This window comes from Mirounga angustirostris, unplaced genomic scaffold (genome assembly GCF_029215605.1).
Source record: "Mirounga angustirostris isolate CCGP_5_RB_7025 unplaced genomic scaffold, mMirAng1.0.hap1 SCAF_11, whole genome shotgun sequence".
NCBI classification, from domain to species: Eukaryota; Metazoa; Chordata; class Mammalia; order Carnivora; family Phocidae; genus Mirounga; species Mirounga angustirostris.
Window position 1 is genome coordinate 27,598,181 of NW_026991719.1, and position 18,284 is coordinate 27,616,464.

The 18,284-nt window shown below is 35.1% G+C and overlaps 1 protein-coding gene across 10 annotated transcripts in view; it reads right to left on the minus strand.

The window, feature by feature from the left end:
* The window catches only part of DMD (dystrophin), a 2,113,108-nt gene that overhangs the window by 1,036,162 nt on the left and 1,058,662 nt on the right, over positions 1-18,284 (minus strand). The gene's annotated exons all lie outside the window — the stretch shown is intronic.

Here is an 18,284-nt window from a genome sequence, read left to right on the forward strand (position 1 = left end):
ATTTGTTGAGTTGCTTAAGTGAACAGATTTATTATTACTTGAGTATAGTTTTCTTTTTTTTTAACAACGTGGAAACTTACTGACTTTCAAGGGTCAATAGTTTAATATTTAAACCTAAAAATAATTGCTTTGACATCTGGAATATTGTGTAGCTTATTATTTCTTGATAACTTTAGAAGAGCTAATACAATAGGAGACAGATCTCAAATGGAATAAAGAATTCAGAATTTATGTTATAACAGAAAAGGAGACAGTAAAATGACAAGGAAATTACTAAAAATACAGTGTATTTTCCATTTGAAAATAGATTTCTAGACCAATTTCAAAATAATGATAGCTTAGGTTCCTCTCTCCTCCAATAAGAAAGATCTTCCCTCTGACTTGTACATTCTACCTTTTCCAGAATTACTTCTTCTACCAGAACTGCAATTACACAATTCTTTTAATCTTTTACTTTTCAAAAATAATGGAAATTTAAATTGGGAATTAAGTTGCATTTAATTTCCAGTTTAGCATTTTAATCTTTGAAAATAACCTAGCCATGGGTAAGGTGCATCTGAAAGCTTCAATGACAGCAAACCAAACAGGGGAAACCTGTCAGCTTTGAAATATAAACTGGTGGTTTGACTTCCAGCAAAGCTTTGTCCATTATACTCTTTCTCTTGTTCTTCTTCCCTTCTAGCTTTCTTTTACTGCCAGAGCCTAAAATGCTAATAATTCTATTTCAGGAAATATATTTCACATCATTTCTATAAAACCAAATGAAAAGCCTTAAGACTAAACAGTATCACAGAAGCTACTTTTTATTTGATACAAGATTTCATTTGATATATAATTTTATATAGATCTTGCATTATATATATATTTTTTATTTTAGAAATATTTTACACCCCAGTATATGCAATAGAAACATAATATATTCTTAAGCCAAATTGTAGTTGATAGTGTTATTTGGTTGGTGCATCATTAATGAACTTCAAAAGGAAAGCTGGATAGGTGGATGTGAGCAGATTCCCCTGGTCCTGGTGAGACTCTATATATCTTTATCTGTATCTATCTATCTATATTCATTATTTTATATATGGCATCAATTTTGATAACACAAATTTGAAATTATATATATCATATAAATCAATTATATATATACAAATGATATATATTTTATATATCTAAAATTATGTATAATATACATATATGTATTTAATTGTACTAATAAGATTTTCAGTATACTAAACACCTAACATAGTGTCTGGTATAGACCAAAAAATACTAAATAAATGGGAAAAAAATCAAATATTTCACTTATTTTACTTTAGAGTGGTATTATAATATCTGACAAAAGCTAGTCATTACTAATAATTTAAAATCATTTAATAGGCAGTTTGGTCCTGTAAATGATCTTTTGCTATTCTCTAGCAGCTATAATTTGTTCATTCTTTTGTATAGCTTTCTCCCACCTGACAAGTCTAACTGGGGAAAGAATGGAATTAACACTTACCAGGGCCTATTTTTTTCCTAAACATTCGTATTTCTTTGAATCCTTGCAAGGATCCAGGAAAATAGGACCCTTTTGCAGAAAAAACAGAGGGTACATTCTCTACACAACTTGCCCCAAAGGGAAAGCCAGAGTTTGAATACAAGTCAGTCTAATTCTAAAACATAGGTCATTTCTTCAAACCACACCATCTTGAAGAACAGCATTGTCTTACTTCTCATGAACCTTGCCAATCTATCCAAGATGTTATCAGTAGCTAGGACATTGAATAAATGCCAAGTGTGAACAAATGAAGAATTTAGAATATGGGTGGCATTGAAGTTCTCTGGTGGGATTTTTTTAGTTTATTCTGTACCTACCTGAATTAGATGCTTTGAGAAAAATAAACTGGTGAAGTTTAATCAGCTGAGTAAATGTTTGGATAAAAGATGAAGCTCATTTGAATAGGTGAAAGCTCTTATTCTTTTGATCTACCAGCTGAAGTCAAACAATTATCATATAGCTAATTCTTATAATTATAATTATGTTCCCTTTAATTACTATATTAGGTTAGTACTGTCCTCTGACCTATTAGTTCAAATAAACATATACATGCATATGTATGTGTATATATGTGTGTGCATATATATAGAGTGTGTGTGTGTAAGATATACTCTTATTTACAAGGTAGACGTGACACTAATTTATGCATGCATCAGGGCAATGTAAATTACTGTATTTTAATAATTTACCTTTGATGTTTGCAAACTAAGAACTTCATTTATATCCATGGATGATGTAAGGTTCCCAACTACAAATGTTTGAATATCACTTTAAAGTTAGTATGTATGAATGATTTTTATCTGAAGCATTCTAAAAAATAGTTATTATTGCCTTTTAAATAGCAGGATGAACTGATGGAATTTTCTAGGAGCTACAGACAAATACCTTCTCTTAGAGATACTGATCAGGAGTCCCCAAACTTTCTTGATTATGTAACCTCTAAAAAAAGAATTTTGAAAAATTTGTTATCCCTTGCAGATCTAGAATTTTTCATTCATAGTTTAAATGATTGCAAAGGATATAATTTGAGGTACATCACTGTAAATATATTTTAAATAAAAGATATATATTTATGCTTGAAAGATTATATTGATAATCTATCATAATTTTCTCAAATAACAATTTGTATCTACATTAAATATTTTTTTCTGTCACCACAGGCTTTAAGTGTAAAAAAAATCCTTACCACCACAATCATTAATAGTGTATAATTCATCAAAACAATATACACATATTACAAAACTTGATAAAAAATAAACCTAAAAATAAAGTTTTACTGAAATGTTTCTCTTAATAAGACAGATGGGGGTTACACTAATTTATGTACCTACAGAAGAATATATATTATTTCTAAAATTAGAAAGGTTTCAGCATCAATTCTGTTTCTATTTTTCGCTTTTATAGATGTAAGTGCTGATAAATCTTAACTGAGTAGAAGGGAATGGGAGGCATTTTATTGCAGTAATTTTATTCAACTCTTTGAACCCCTTCTGTGTCAAATGCTAAAAGTACATGGTGATCCATCATCAAAACTTGTTTTTTAATGATCTATCAGCTGACAACTCAACAGGTCTTCTCTTCAGGTTTAGTTGAAAGGAAAGAGTTAGCAAACCACCGTCCTTGTAAAAAGCAGTATTTTCGAGTCATTAACGTCACTCACGATCCTTTGGTTCGAAGCTCCAATAAAGATCCCAGATGGGTGAAAGAAAAAGCCTTTCTTTCTTAAAATGGGACAAGTGGTTTAGGAAGAGGAGGTGGGAAAGAAGAAACAGCCTGAGGTCTAGACTGTGGGCATCTTTTAGCAGGCAGTTCCTATTCAGTGAAAAGTACAAAGGAAAGCTGAGAATCTTGAAATAAGTGGTGACTACACTTATCGTGGTGAGCACTGAGTAATGTATAGAATTGTCAAATCACTATTGTACCCCTGAAACTAATGTCACACCGTATGTTAATTATGCTTCAATTTAAAAACTTCCTTTAAAACTATCTCCTTGGGAAATTCTTCATGTACCCCCAGGTGATATGTACGCCAGTGTGAAGACAGCAGTTTTAAGAAATTCAGTCATTGCCTTTGACAAGAAATATAAACTGGCATATCAAAATCACCTGATAACTTGTGTGTGCACTTCTTCAGTCATGTCTCACCGCTAAATAGCTCTGTGTTAAAATAAGGAAAGCTGCAATTCTGAGAGAAATAGTCTTATTAGTACTTGTGCCCAAATATAATTCTTAACTCCCTCTCTCCTACCTTCTAGGTTTTGAATTTGTTCATTCGGCAGTAAAAGAAGGCAGTGCTAAGAGGTCTCACATAAGGGAGGGTCATGAAACAAGGATGTAGAACCGTGATTTAGAGTCAGCATTGCTAATAACTATCTGTGCAGCCGTAGGCAAGCTTCTCAATCTTTCTGACTCTCAATTTCTTCCCAAGGGTCTCAGCTGGGCTGCACCTTTGACTCACACAGAGAGCTTTAAAAAAAAAAAAAAAAAAAAAAAAAAAGATGTCGAAGCCCCACCCCCAGGAATTTAGATTTGATTCATCTGTGCTGGGGCCTGGACATGTCTTTCTTTAGAGCTCTCTACTTAATTCTAATGTGAAGGCAAGATTGAAAAAGTCAAGGCTGGAATCATCATCTATATAGTCCTTCAGCAAAAATGGAATATGTGTCTACCATAAGCAATGTCACAAGCTTTCTGTGTTAATGTATTTACATGTCATTGGGAAAAAAAGTGGAATGCCACTTGAAAAAAGTAAATGTTGTATTTGGGCTTAGTCTTAAAAATTCTTGATACAAAAACATAATAATAATAAAAAAATGATGTAGAGAAGGCAATTCAGTCTATAATGGCCTTTTTAAAAACTGAATGTATAGTACAGAGACGTCCAAAAATGTTGTTAGTAATGCTGCACCCTGCTTTTAACTTAGCATTTCACACAACCGAATGTATCCCTTCATTTGGAGATTTATAAGTTCAGTAGGGGTGCACAGATACCCTTTTTCTGCCTCTTAGAGATCTTAAAAGTTAGTAATAAACAATTAGTTCTACTCAGGATACACATCTAAATCTATTTATTTCTTCTTCCAAGAAAAATCTCAGTAGGAAAGTAAATTGACCATTTTTTAAAATTTTATTTATTTATTTAAAGATTTTATTTATTTATTTATTTAAAGATTTTATTTATTTATTTGACAGAGAAAGACACAGCAAGAGAGGGAACACAAGCAGGGGGAGTGGGAGAGGGAGAAGCAGGCTTCCCGCAGAGCAGGGAGCCCGATGTGGGGCTCGATCCCAGGACCCTGGGATCATAACCTGAGCCGAAGGCAAACGCTTAACGACTGAGCCACCCAGGCACCCCTTAAATTTTTTTTAAAGATTTTATTTATTTAAGAGAGAGAATGAAAGAGAGAGAGCACATGAGAGCAGGGAGGGTCAGAGGGAGAAGCAGACTCCCTGCTGAGCAGGGAGCCCGATGTGGGACTCAATCCTGGGACTCCAGGATCATGACCTGAGCCGAAGGCAGTGGCTTAACCAACTGAGCCACCCAGGCGCTTGTAAATTGACCATTTAAATTAACAAGATGTGAAATAACTGAGCTAACCCGAAAAAGAAAAGCCCCTCTTGAGGTAACTTTTTAAATTAAAAGGTGAAATCTGACATAGCACATTGCTTTTGTTGTTGTTTTCTTGCATTGCCCTGGTGCTCATAAGAAAAAAGTATGGAAATATTTCATATGACTGTATTTTCTACAACATTCTTTTCAGTCCATCTTTTCTTAATGTATTTGTCCTGGCACTTTAAATAACTTTAACTCAAATTTGTCAGGTGATTTAACTTATTGTTATGCTTTATATATTTCATCTTATAAAATACAGATGCTTGATTCTGCATTTTTAGTTCATCTTTTAATTTATAAGCAAAGATCAATAATTAATGTCACACATTGAGCTAAAAAATATCTTAGCCAGAAGGGCTGCTTTACGTAAATTATTTATTTTTTAAATTTTTCTTAAAGATAATAAAATACCCTAGTGAATAATCAACAATTTTTTATTGATGTACAGTTTACATACAATATTATATTAGTTACATTAGTTTCAGGTGTACAACATAGTGATTCAACAATTCTATATATTACCTGATGCTCTCCATGGTAAGTGTAGTCACCGGCTGTCCCTATACAACATTATTACAACATTACTGACTATATTCCCTATGCTGTACTTTTCATCCTCGTGACTTATTTATTTTGTAACTGGAAGTTTGTACCTTTTACTCCCCTTCATCTTTTTCACCGATGCCCCACTTCCCTAGCCTCTAGCAACCGCCAGTATGTTCTCTGGATTTAAGAGCTTGTTTTCCATTTTTTTCACCTTGATTTGATCATTTTGTTGTGAATTTCTTAGGATTGATGATGATGAGTATATAGCTATGGCTTGGGATATGTCTATTGGAGAAATTTTGCTGAATGTTAGACTGTTGTTTTGCTAAAATTTCTTTATGCAAGGTATAAGCTTAATATTGTAAAGTAACTAATTTGCATATCCAATATCTTTGCTCCTGAAGTAAATACATGACTGAAAAATGGAAAAAAAAATGTTGAGTTGGAGAAATTTCTGGGGGAGAGGGAGGTAGAGAAGGTTCACTGTATAGAAACAAACAAATAAAAGCAAAACTTGTGATAGTAGGAAAAGTATCTGAATTAGTTTTGCAGAATGATTCTTATGTCTTCAGCAATGACTATATAAAGGGAGTTAGATACCACTATAAAATATCTTTTAAAAAATGAATTCAAAAATAGAGGTTCAAGTCTTAGCACCAACTGACCCAAAGCATAAGCAACCATCCAGAAAAAAAGAGAAAGAAAAACTAATCTGAAGCATTTTTGTAAAACTACACCACAAATCAATATTTTAGACACTTTGAAGATCATCCCCTTGCTTTTCAACCTTCACACTTTGGAGACAGGGGATATATATGTTTATATTCTCTCTGTTTCTAAAATAAATCACTTCTGATTTGGCACCTCTTTTACAGAAGGGCCCACTGCAAATGTCAATTTTTATAATTGACCAGAACCATACTTGTGGGAAAAAATGAAAAGACAAGAGTAGAGATGTCATTCAGGGTCATTTCATATATTTGTATCACAGGAGAGCATTACATTTTTGCACTTCATTTCTTAAAGCCATTACCCTCCACCCCCACACCTCCCCAGGAAGTTTGAGTCAGAGATGATCCAACTGGGAAAACTTTCTTTGTGAAAAGATTTATACAAGTTTTAAATAGAGATATATATTTGTATGAAAAAATTACCGCAAAGCACTGTTCTCTGAAGGACAGTAAATGCATTTGAGTTTCTGCTATGGAAACAGAAATATGAAGATCATGGGAAAATTTAATCACAATATACTATCAATGAATTAAAAATCCATTTACTATAAAGCCTTGTAAGGAATGGAGGAAATCTGCTTGTTCATAAGAAGCAATTTACAACTTCTTACCCTCTGAAATAAAATTTAAAAAATTTCAGAAACAGGTGTTCTTTTTTGTAAACTTTCAATCAAGTACAATCCAGTTCCAGGGGGGAAGAGGTAAATGACATAAACTAGACGCACAAACACAATATTTAAATCCAAATTTGCCACCAATGGAAACAATTTTCAGTAATGATCTATAAGAGTTTAAAAAATTGAAAAAAAGTTATTTCTTTTTTTTTTTCCTGCTGTGGCAGAATTTTTTTTTTATTCTTATGTTAATCCCCATACATTACATCATTAGTTTTAGATACAGTGTTCCATGATTCATTGTTCGTGCATAACACCCAGTGCTCCATGCAGAATGTGCCCTCCTCAATACCCACCACCAGGCTAACCCATCCTCCCACCCCCCTCCCCTCTAGAACCCTGTTTGTTTTTCAGAGTCCATCGTCTCTCATGGTTCTTCTACCCCTCCGATTTCCCCCGCTTCATTCTTCCCCTCCCGCTACCTTCTTCTTCTTGAAAAAAAGTTATTTCTTTGACAATTGCAACATAATGCTGGGCACCTATGAAATCACCTGCATTTCCGGGAGTGTTAAATTAGAATTTGTTAGTTGGTGGTAAATTCTTCCATCAAAAAACAGAATAAGTATACCAGAGACATAATGTTTGTGTTACTTAGATGTGGTGTGTAGTTATTACTAGGGGAGATTAATTCTATTTCATATACTTTAGAAGTTGTGTGTTTGACTTTTTTAGTGAAAGGCCTTTCATATCCTCTTTGCATCCTACTATTACTAACCCCCAGAGGTCATGGATTCTGTAAATCCTTTCTCTAAACCTTTTTTTTTTTTTACTTACTTATTTGTTTGTTTATTTATTTAATTTGCTTATAGTTTCTTTTGCTACATGGAAGGTTCAAACATCCAGGTATTTCAGTCTGCCAATTTTATGACTTATGTTTTTAGGTTTCTTGCCTTACTAAAATCCCTCTCTCAACAAAAATGTCCTACATTTCTTTTTATAATCTTTATGAGTTTATATTTCTAGTTAGCTCCTTAAGCTACTTGGGATTTATTTTTGTATACCATTAAAAGAACAGGGCATCCCCCCCATATAAATAACCAGTTACACTACAGCAGGTATTAAATAAAATAGGCTACTCACACAGAACTGAAATATCTTCTTTATGTTATTTAGATATGTTTCTAGACTCTCAGTTTTAGTTCACTGATTCATTTTTGTAGCCTTGTACAGTATGGTTTTGATCACAATCACTTCATAGTCAAAATCTAAAAAGTTAAGTACAGCCATACAGAGTTCTTAGCAATTTACATACACACACACACACTCACACACACACTTCTATATAAACCTTAAATTGTATTACTTCCTACTGAACTTTGGAATCATGAGTTCCCACAAACACACCAAAGGCATTCTAGTTAGAATTACACTAAACTCAAATGTTAATTTGTCAAGTATTACAACTTTATTGACAGTAAGCCCTGAATCCCAGAACAAAGTGTTTCTTTCCATTTAGTTTTTGTTTATTACATGTCCTTACGTATATTTTTACAGTTTTTTCCCCTATTGGACCTATAACTTTCTTGTTAGCTTTATTCCTCCTTACTTTATACTTTGTGTACTTTATACTTTTATACTTTATACTATGAACAGGGTATTTTAAAATTTGCAGTTATAAATAGTTGGTATTATTTTTAAAAGCTATTGGGGGCGCCTGGGTGGCTCAGTCGTTAAGCGTCTGCCTTAGGCTCGGGTCGTGATCCCAGGGTCCTGGGATTGAGCCCCGCATTGGGCTCCCTGCTCTGCGGGGAGCCTGCTTCTCTCTCTCCCATTCCCCCTGCTTGTGTTCCCTCTTTCACTGTGTCTCTCTCTGTCAAATAATAAAATCTTTAAAAAAAAAAAAAGCTATTGGGTTTTAGATACTTGCATTATATTCATTCATTTTAAAATATTATAGGGCACCTGGGTGGCTCAGTTGGTTAAGCGACTGCCTTCGACCCAGGTCATGGTCCTGGAGTCCCGGGATCGAGTCCCACATCGGGCTCCCTGCTCGGCAGGGAGTCTGCTTCTCCCTCTGACCCTCCTCCCTCTCATGCTCTCTGTCTCTTATTCTCTCTCTCTCAAATAAATAAATAAAATCTTAAAAAAAAAATAAATAAAATAAAAAAATAAAATATTATAAAAATTTATTTGTCACATTTAAAAAATCAGTCTCTTGAGTTTTCTCAGTAAACATAATCATCCTACTTAACAATATGTTTTATACTTCAAAAAACATGTAAAATACTTGTTTCTTTTTTGTTTGTTTTCATTTGTTTCCTAAGCTAGACCCATCAAAGCAGATTTGAAAACTGAAAAATGAAAAAGTTTGATAATTTTCTATGTTCACAGGGGTGTGTGTTTATTAGGTTCCAGCTTCTATCACCCTGCCTATTTTCAGATATCTTAAGTGTTGGAAAATACACCATTTCTTGAAGCATCCAGTTCCTTCTTTTGGAAGTTCTATTAGAAGGCTCTTTATTGAGTCAAAACCTGCTTTCCTGTATCTCCAATCCAAAAGCTTTTGATCTTTGTACCTCTTAGGCCTATTCAGAACAAGATTAAATTCTTATCTGCATAATAATCCTTCAAACATCTGAATACAGCTATCACCTCTCCTCCATGGTAAACTTCCTTGATTCTTCAATTGCTAAATGACACAACTTCAAGGCCTCTCTCAGTCTATGAACAATTTCCATCTTTTCTCTGGTTTAAAATGTCATATGAGATTGGACTATTCATTCTGTTCACCTATTCAGATAAAGAAACAGGGGAAAACTGAGTGAGAATAAGTGAATATGGCTCCCTCCATGTTCTTCTCCAACAAATATTTAATGAACAGTCATATTTTGCCAGTCACCATGCTAAGTCCTGAGAAGACAACTGTGGACAAAATAGATTGTTTTCCCTTTTGGACTTCATAATATACTAGGTAGTAAAGGCATTTATCAAAAAATTTAGAGTTAAAGGTGAAATTATAAATGTGACAAGTGTTAAAGGAAACCATAGGACCAGAAGGGGGCCTGCACTTAAAAAAAAAAAAAAAAAGTATTATTTCCCATAATCCTTATGATGACCTGAGAAATTACTTTCACTTTACAGATCAGGAAGCAAAATCACAAAGGTATTTTTAACGTCGATGCAGGATCTGGGCCTCAAGGAGAGTCCCTGAATCCCTCCCTCTGTTAGGTAGATATTATCCCTAAGCTTTGAATGAAGGTCCACATGGTCCTAACTGATGGTGCCTTTTGACACGATGCTTCCCACCACAGGCCAGAATGAGTCAGCCAGGAAGATCAAGAAGTGAATGAAACATACATCTAACAAGGGAGAAAGCTTTTCTTAAAATCATCACTATGAAAGGAAAAAGTAAGGATAAATACAACTTCCAGCATTGTCAAAATAGCCATAAGCCACAGAGAATATGTAAAGACTCCCAACTTAACACAGACTACAATTATATCCATGTGGAACAGCAACCAGAAAACTGAATAAATTTTAATTACATTTAAGAGATGTACCTACCTCTAAACACACAGAGTATATCTTCATATCTGAATCTTCATTTAAACATATAGAAGGATTATGTGATATAAAACCAGGATTTCTAAATTTCTTTAAGTTTTATTGTCTAGTGGCCTTTAGACTCTGAGTATGTGTTAACTGGCATGGCTACTTTGGAAAATTTTATTAGTATATGTGGACCATAATGACTTGAATGATTACAGATAAATATTCTCCCTTTTCAGGCGCCTGGGTGGCTCAGTTGTTAAGCATCTGCCTTCGGCTCAGGTCATGGTCCCAGGGTCCTGGGGTCGAGCCCCGCATCGGGCTCCCTGCTCCACAGAGAGCCTGCTTCTCCCTCTCCCACTCCCCCTGCTTGTGTTCCCTCTCTCGCTGTGTCTCTCTCTGTCAAATAAATAAATAAAATCTTTAAAAAAAATATTCTCCCTTTTCTATCAATCAACTGTGTTCCAAAGTGCATATCCCAGGTTTGCCTGGGAATGGAGCTAGATTTGAGCCATTAGTATAAGACCACAAAATAAAAACTGTTACTGCTAATTTTTAGTTGTTCTTTTTCCTGATTAAACACACACATTCCCCAATACACATTCAAACAATAAGTACCTAATACAAGAAATTAAAATAATATTTTTGAACGTTCCCAAAGCCTGTCAACATAATTTGATGAATGTCTCTCACATATCCTTTCATAGATCTAAGTTCTATCTAACACACCCTTTATATTTTGTGCATTATTTTAAAAAATAAAACCTGTATGGCTTGACCTCTGCATGTGTAGTGATGGTGCTTTTCATGCTTCACTTTTGCTGTTCTTCTGCTAACATGTCCTCAATAAATCAATCCCAATAGCCAGAAAGCAAATAACCAAGTTGTTTCTTTTTCAAATACAAAACACATTATAAAGAAAAGGAAGAAAGTAGAAAGTAGTTTTTAGAGAGTACCTAATGTATGGTGCTCAACCACAACAAGAGCAACTTTTGACAAATATGCTTTCATTTTGACATCTCAACTTATTCTAGTCCCTGATAAGGGTCTTTAACCTGGCATCTGTGGATGGGGTTTAAGGAGATCCCTGAATCTCAGGAATACTAATTTATAATTCAACAATTTTTTGCCTTATAAGCCAGGCTTTATTCTCATTTTGTAGTTGAAGATATTAAGACCCAGTAATATGTTCACATCATAAGTATCTGGCAGATGTGAGACTCTACACCAGACCTATTTTACTCTAAAACACAAGCTTGCTCGGCCATGACTTACCACCTCCTCCCAAAGTTGTTAAGAAGTTGAAATCTCAGAAGCTATTAAAGAGCAATGAAGATAAACTTTATACTATATAACCATCATAAGTAACTAAGTTTTTATTATGAGTATAAATTTCAATGATCTTAAATGGACTCAACAACATGCAAAATTATTACACATTGATGATGGCTATAGAATTAATCTCATTTGAATCAAATCTTTAAAAGAACTTCAACTGCTGACATAATTTTGGAAATAAAAATATTGCTCTTTTTTTTTCCAATTGAGGTATAATTGACATACATAAAATGCAAAAATCTAAGTGTTCAGATTGATGAGTTTTGACAATTGAATACATCTATGTAACTGAGAGTCAAACATAATATAGAATGTTTCTATCACCTTGGAAAGTTCCCAATGTCTCTGTCCATTTAATTCCAATCCTCTCCCAGAGGCAACTATTTTCTTACTTCTATTGACAGTTTAGTTTTGCTGTTTTTTAACTTCATATAAATGTTCGTATTTATTGTGTCTGTGCCCATTTGCTCAGCATAATGTTGTTTGTTGGCTTTTTTGAGGGGGGGGGAGAGAGAGGCGGGTGAGGGGCAGAGGTCGAGGAAGCCCCCGACATGGGGCTTGATCTCACAACCCTGACATCATGACCTAAGCCAGAATCAAGAGTTGGACTCTTGAGCCACCCAGGTTCCCCCACATAATGTTTTTGAGATTCATCACATTATTGCTTGTATCAGTAGTTTCTTTTTTGCACTGATGAATAGAACTTCATTAATGGTTCAACAAAGACATCAACATTTGGTGAGGTAATGAGAGTAGGAGCACGAGGTGGTAGCATTTGATGTGATACCTAAATGGAAAGAAGCATCTCACAACATAAGGAAAAAGGGAATAGCATTCTAGGAAGAAGGAAAAAAGCATATAGAAAGGCCCTGAGGTGTCCCAGAAAGTGAAGAAACACTAGTATGACTAGAATATATGAATGGAGAAAAGTGACCTGAGAAGAGTATGGGAAAGAAAAGAATACAGTACATTCAGTAATTCAGTATAGCCTAAGCCATGGTAAGGGGTTTGGTGTTCATTATAACTGCAAGGAAAGTTCATGAAGGGATTTCAGCATGGAAAGGTCCTTATCTATCTGACATTTTGAGAAGAGTGGTTTTGCTGCTGTGTAGGGTTGAAAACGACCAATAGCAGCTAGAATAAGAGGCTGTGGCCTAATCTGGCAAGAGGGTAGAGGTAACCTGGCTTAAAGTGATGGTGGAAACAGAGGAAGAGAAGGAAAACTCAAGATAAATTTTGGAGATAGAAGTTACAGTATATTAATTGTCTATGAATTATATATAGAAAAGGAGAGAAAATAAGGAATCTTGTTGACCCTGATTCTTTACTAACCTAGTAAATAATAATAAGATGTTGATGTAGAAAAGATGGGGGCTGGGGCAGAAGAGAAATTTCAAGACCAAATATATGGAGGTTAAGGAATTGGCATCATATGGTCAGATGGATGTGCAGGTTTGGAGTTCAGAGAAATCTGGGTTGGAGAAATAAATTGAAGAGTTATCAAACTTAAGGTGGTATTTAAGTCCATATAAATTGATGATATAGGGGCACCTGGGTGGCTCAGTTGGTTAAGTGTCTGCCTTCGGCTCAGGTCATGATCCCAGGGTCCTGGGATCGAGCCCCGCATCGGGCTCCCTGCTCAGCGGGAAGCCTGCTTCTCCCTCTCCCACTCCCCCTGCTTGTGTTCCCTCTCTCGCTGTCTCTCTCTGTCAAATAAATAAATAAAATCTTTAAAAAAAAATTGATGATATAACCTAGGAGGAGAGAGGATAGCCCTGGGAAAACTAAGGATTAAGATGTGGTCTCACATTGTGTTGTGCACACCCCTGAGGGTTCAGCACAATTCATCGAGGTATGAAAGGAGAGACTTAACACTCCTCTATCTACTTGTATTTATATTGATTGATTTATGTCTCTGCACATTTTACATGTTTATTTAAAACATATTCATATAAAATGCATAAATACATGTTCATTTATGAGAAGAATTTTGCTCACATTTTTTTTATTTTTTATTTTTTTTAAAGATTTTATTTATTTATTTGAGACAGAGAGAATGAGAGACAGAGAGCATGAGAGGGAGGAGGGTCAGAGGGAGAAGCAGACTCCCTGCTGAACAGGGAGCCTGATGCGGGACTCGATCCTGGGACTCCAGGATCATGACCTGAGCCAAAGGCAGTCGCTCAACCAACTGAGCCACCCAGGCGCCCCTTTGCTCACATTTTTGTTCTGATAGGAGAACATGATCAAAATTTTGAAAACCACTTCCTTAAAGATCCCAGGGAAGAAGAGGAGCTAGCAGGAGAACTGAGAAGGAGCAGCCTGTGATGGAGAACAAAAGCTAGGAGAGATCATGGAAGCCGGAAGAGACTATATTTTAATAAGAAAGGAGGCGGTCCATTGTCCTCTCAATCTGGGTAGCAGAAACATAAACCCAGAGTCAGTCTTCTCTGCAAGCCATGTTCCACATGCCAGACTGGCTGCAAATGGATGCGGGAGCATCACAAAGACTGCTTTTAATGCTGAACATCTATAAGGTAGCCAAAGGAGTCATTTGTTACACTTCATATACCCCTTCAGCCATTCAAGTCTTGTTCCTCTAGCTTAGGGTTAGGCATTTATTCGGAATACTTGCCTGTGCCTTTAACAACTTCACATTTACATTTGAAACTATGTCATGAAATCATTAGCTAACTTGTCAGATTTCAAATATTACAGAAGCTATTTTGGAAAAAAAAAAAGAATGTACATTTCAGGCACATTTCCAGTCCTAAACAATATAAAGTGTTCCTAAGTATGGCATTTAGCCATTAATGCTGTCTTTCAGTTCTGTAATGTAAAGAAATAACAGGCTTATGACAAGCTAGATAATACTTTTAAGCTTCTACATTATTGTTCCAAATATCACAGAAATTTCACTCCACGGTAGTTTTCTCTTTTTGGTGAGCTATGTAAAAGCAGTCTTGGCCTTTCAGAAAGAAAATCTGGATGCAGGTGTCAGCCCTAAAGCTTTCTGAGTTTTTGACTTTTATAAGCCATTTATGGTGATAAAAAAACACTATAAAGATATATATACCTTTAAGGCATTTATTCTATATACCTAAATGGCTATAATAGAAAAAAAATACCCGTTACTCAATATTTAGTTCACATCAGGTTTTGCAATAATTATAGATTCCACATGTAATGTGCACATGATTAAATTGTCTTCATTATCTCTTATACAATAGATTTGCTCTTTAATCTACTGATCATGTTAAAAGGAGAAGAGTTCAGATCAGCCATGCATATATTTATGTACTCTTAAGATCATGGGATTTAAAAAAAAATTCAACAGAGGATTTTTAATTTTAATGAACACACTGGAGTCCTCCCTTTCTCACATAATCATTTTGTCACTGTGTCTCCCATCTGGGTTGAAGTATTGCCACTTTAAGTTAACACACATAGTGATAGCTTATATTGGCATCTCTTCTTTCCTTAAAAAGAAGTATTTCCCCTATAGAACTATTTAGAACTTTTCTGTTTATGTTTTCTTAAGTTTGGGGGTTTGTGGATGATAATAGGTATTTGTGACTTAAGATAAGTTGGTTCTCTTGGATCAGCAATGAAATGCAGGGGTGAATAGACTGCATATTTGTATTTAAATATTAAACATTTTTTTCTTTCTGTAAAATTAACAATTCATTTGTTACTTACTCCTTTAAGATAGAACACCTCATGGTTTCCCATGAAAAGTGGCTAGTCTACCCATATACAATATAAGTATTGAACTATAACCTGAAGTTAAATTATTTATATTATTTTAAGGCATGTAATCCATACCCCTTTTCTCTGACCATTGTCCTTCTGCAGAAACTTTTTTTCCTTTAAAATACAGAGGTTTTTAAAATATTTTTTAAAAAAGAAAAGCAGCTAGTCTTTCCATTAATATTACTGAATATCCTTCTTGACTCATTTTTGTAGGGGCAAGTGAAAAAGGTAGAGTATGTGAGTTCCAAAGAAATGATTTTTAAATTAAATGTTTTTTTAAAAAATTACTTGCCATTTTAGATTTAGTGGAAAATAGAAGGAACTTGTTTGATTACATTTAAGTGCTGAAGGAGTAAAAAATGGCAGTGGAGCCATTTCTTTCAAAATATAAAAACCACATTCTTTTATATAATCTTTAATCTATATGTAAGTAAATACTATTTTTGGATCTTTAGTAAGATATTCTCTTAATTGGAAGACCAGTTTAGAGAAAATTTCCAGCACAAGAATAAGAAAATCTAGAATCAACAATCATGATCAGAAGATTAAAGAGCAGATCTCCACATCACTGAGGAGAGTCACTACTGAAGAAGAAACCCACCCTACTGATGAGCTATTTTGCTCCCATCAGAGTGATATGGGCTGAAATTCAGGAGTGACAGCAATACACCTAAAGTGCAAGAAAACACTAGCTTGATTAATAGGAACCCACAAAGAAAATGTATGTTAACAGAAGGAACCTGGTGTGGTCCAGAGGAATGGGAGTCTGAGGACAGCTACTGCAATTATTCAACTTGGTGTATTGTGATCTGGGGTACACCGGGTCGAACAATTCCCCCCTCCCCTCTGCAATTCATGCCCACCTAGAGCCTCAGAATAGGATCTTATTTGGAAATAAGGTCTTGCAGATTTAATTAGTTGAAGTCATACTGGATTAGGATGAGCCCTAATTTCTTAAAAGAAGAAATCAGACCCAGGGATACATAAACAGAGAGCGCACCATGTGAAGATGGAGGCAGGCCAAAGTGATGCATCAATTAGCCCCACGAACTCCAAGGATTGCTGGCAATCCCCAGAAGCTCAGAAAAGACAATAAAGTATCTTCCCCTAGAGCCTTCAGAGAGAGCATGGCTCTGTTGACACCTTCATTTCAGACATTTTACGTCCAGAATTGTGAGACAACACATTTCTGTTGTCTTAAGCCACCTACTGATACTTCGTTATAATAGCCTTAGAAACCTCATAGAAAGGTGAGTTCTCTGGGGGTTCAAGGACTTTCAGTGGAGAGTAAATGTAGAGGAGAAAAATATTATATCTTTATTTTCATCAAACTTTACCTGAACCATAAGCATTTCCTTCTGTTCTGAATATAGGCAATAAACCCACAGCAGCATTGCCTATAACTGTGACTTCTACTAACAGAAACCACAAATGTTTTCATATCATATTCTAGTTATTGTAGATTTCTTGAAATAGTGTTTATTAGTCAACATACACAAGAATCAATTCAAAATAGATTACAGATTTAGGTGTAAGGTCTGAAACTGTAAAACTCCTAGAAGAAAACATACAGGGTATCTTCATGACATAGGTCTTGACAATGATTTCTTGAACACCAAAAGCACAGGCAACAAAAGCAAAAATAGACAAGTGGGACTACATCAAACTGAAAAGTTTCTGCACATCAAAGAAACCAGTCAACAGAGTTGAAAAGGCAACCTGTGAAATGGGAAAAAAAATATTTGCAAACTGTGTATGTGAAAAGGGGTTAATATCCAAAATACACAAAGAACTACAATTCAAAAGCAGATAGATAGATGAATGACTGGCCTGACTTTATTTAATTTTTTTATTTTTTTAAGATTTTATTTATTTATTTGACAGAGAGAGACACAGCAAGAGAGGGAACACAAGCAGGGGGAATGGGAAAGGGAGAAGCAGGCTTCCTGCCAAGCAGGGAGCCTGATGCTGAGCTCGATGCGGGGCTCCATCCTAGGACCCTGGGATTATGACCTGAGCCGAAGGCAGATGCTTAAAGACTAAGCCACCCAGGCACCCCTTCTGGCCTGATTTTAAAGTGGGCAAAGTACTTAAATAGATATTCTTCCGAAGAAGACCTACAAATAGTCAACAGGTATGTGGAAAGATGCCTAACATCACTAATAATCAGGGAAATGCAAATCAAAACCACAATGAGGTATCACCTCACACCTATTAGAATGGCTATTATCAAGAAAAAAAAAAGGAAGAAAGAAAAGAAAAGAATCATTGTAACAAGTGGTGGTAAGGGTGTGGAAAAATCGGAACATTTGTACACTGTTGATGGGACTATAAAATGGTGCAGACACTTTGGGAAGCAGTATGGAGTTCCTCAAAAAAAAAAAAAAATAAATTAACATATGATCCAGGAATCCCACTTATGGATATGTATCCAAAGGAAATGAAAACAGGCTATCAAAGAGGTATCTGCATTCCCATGTTCACTGCAACATTATTCACAATAGCCAAGACATGGTAATGATATAACTGTCCATTGATGGATCAATGGATACAGAAAGTGTTGTATAAGCCAATCAAAGAAAGACAAAGACTTCATGATTCCA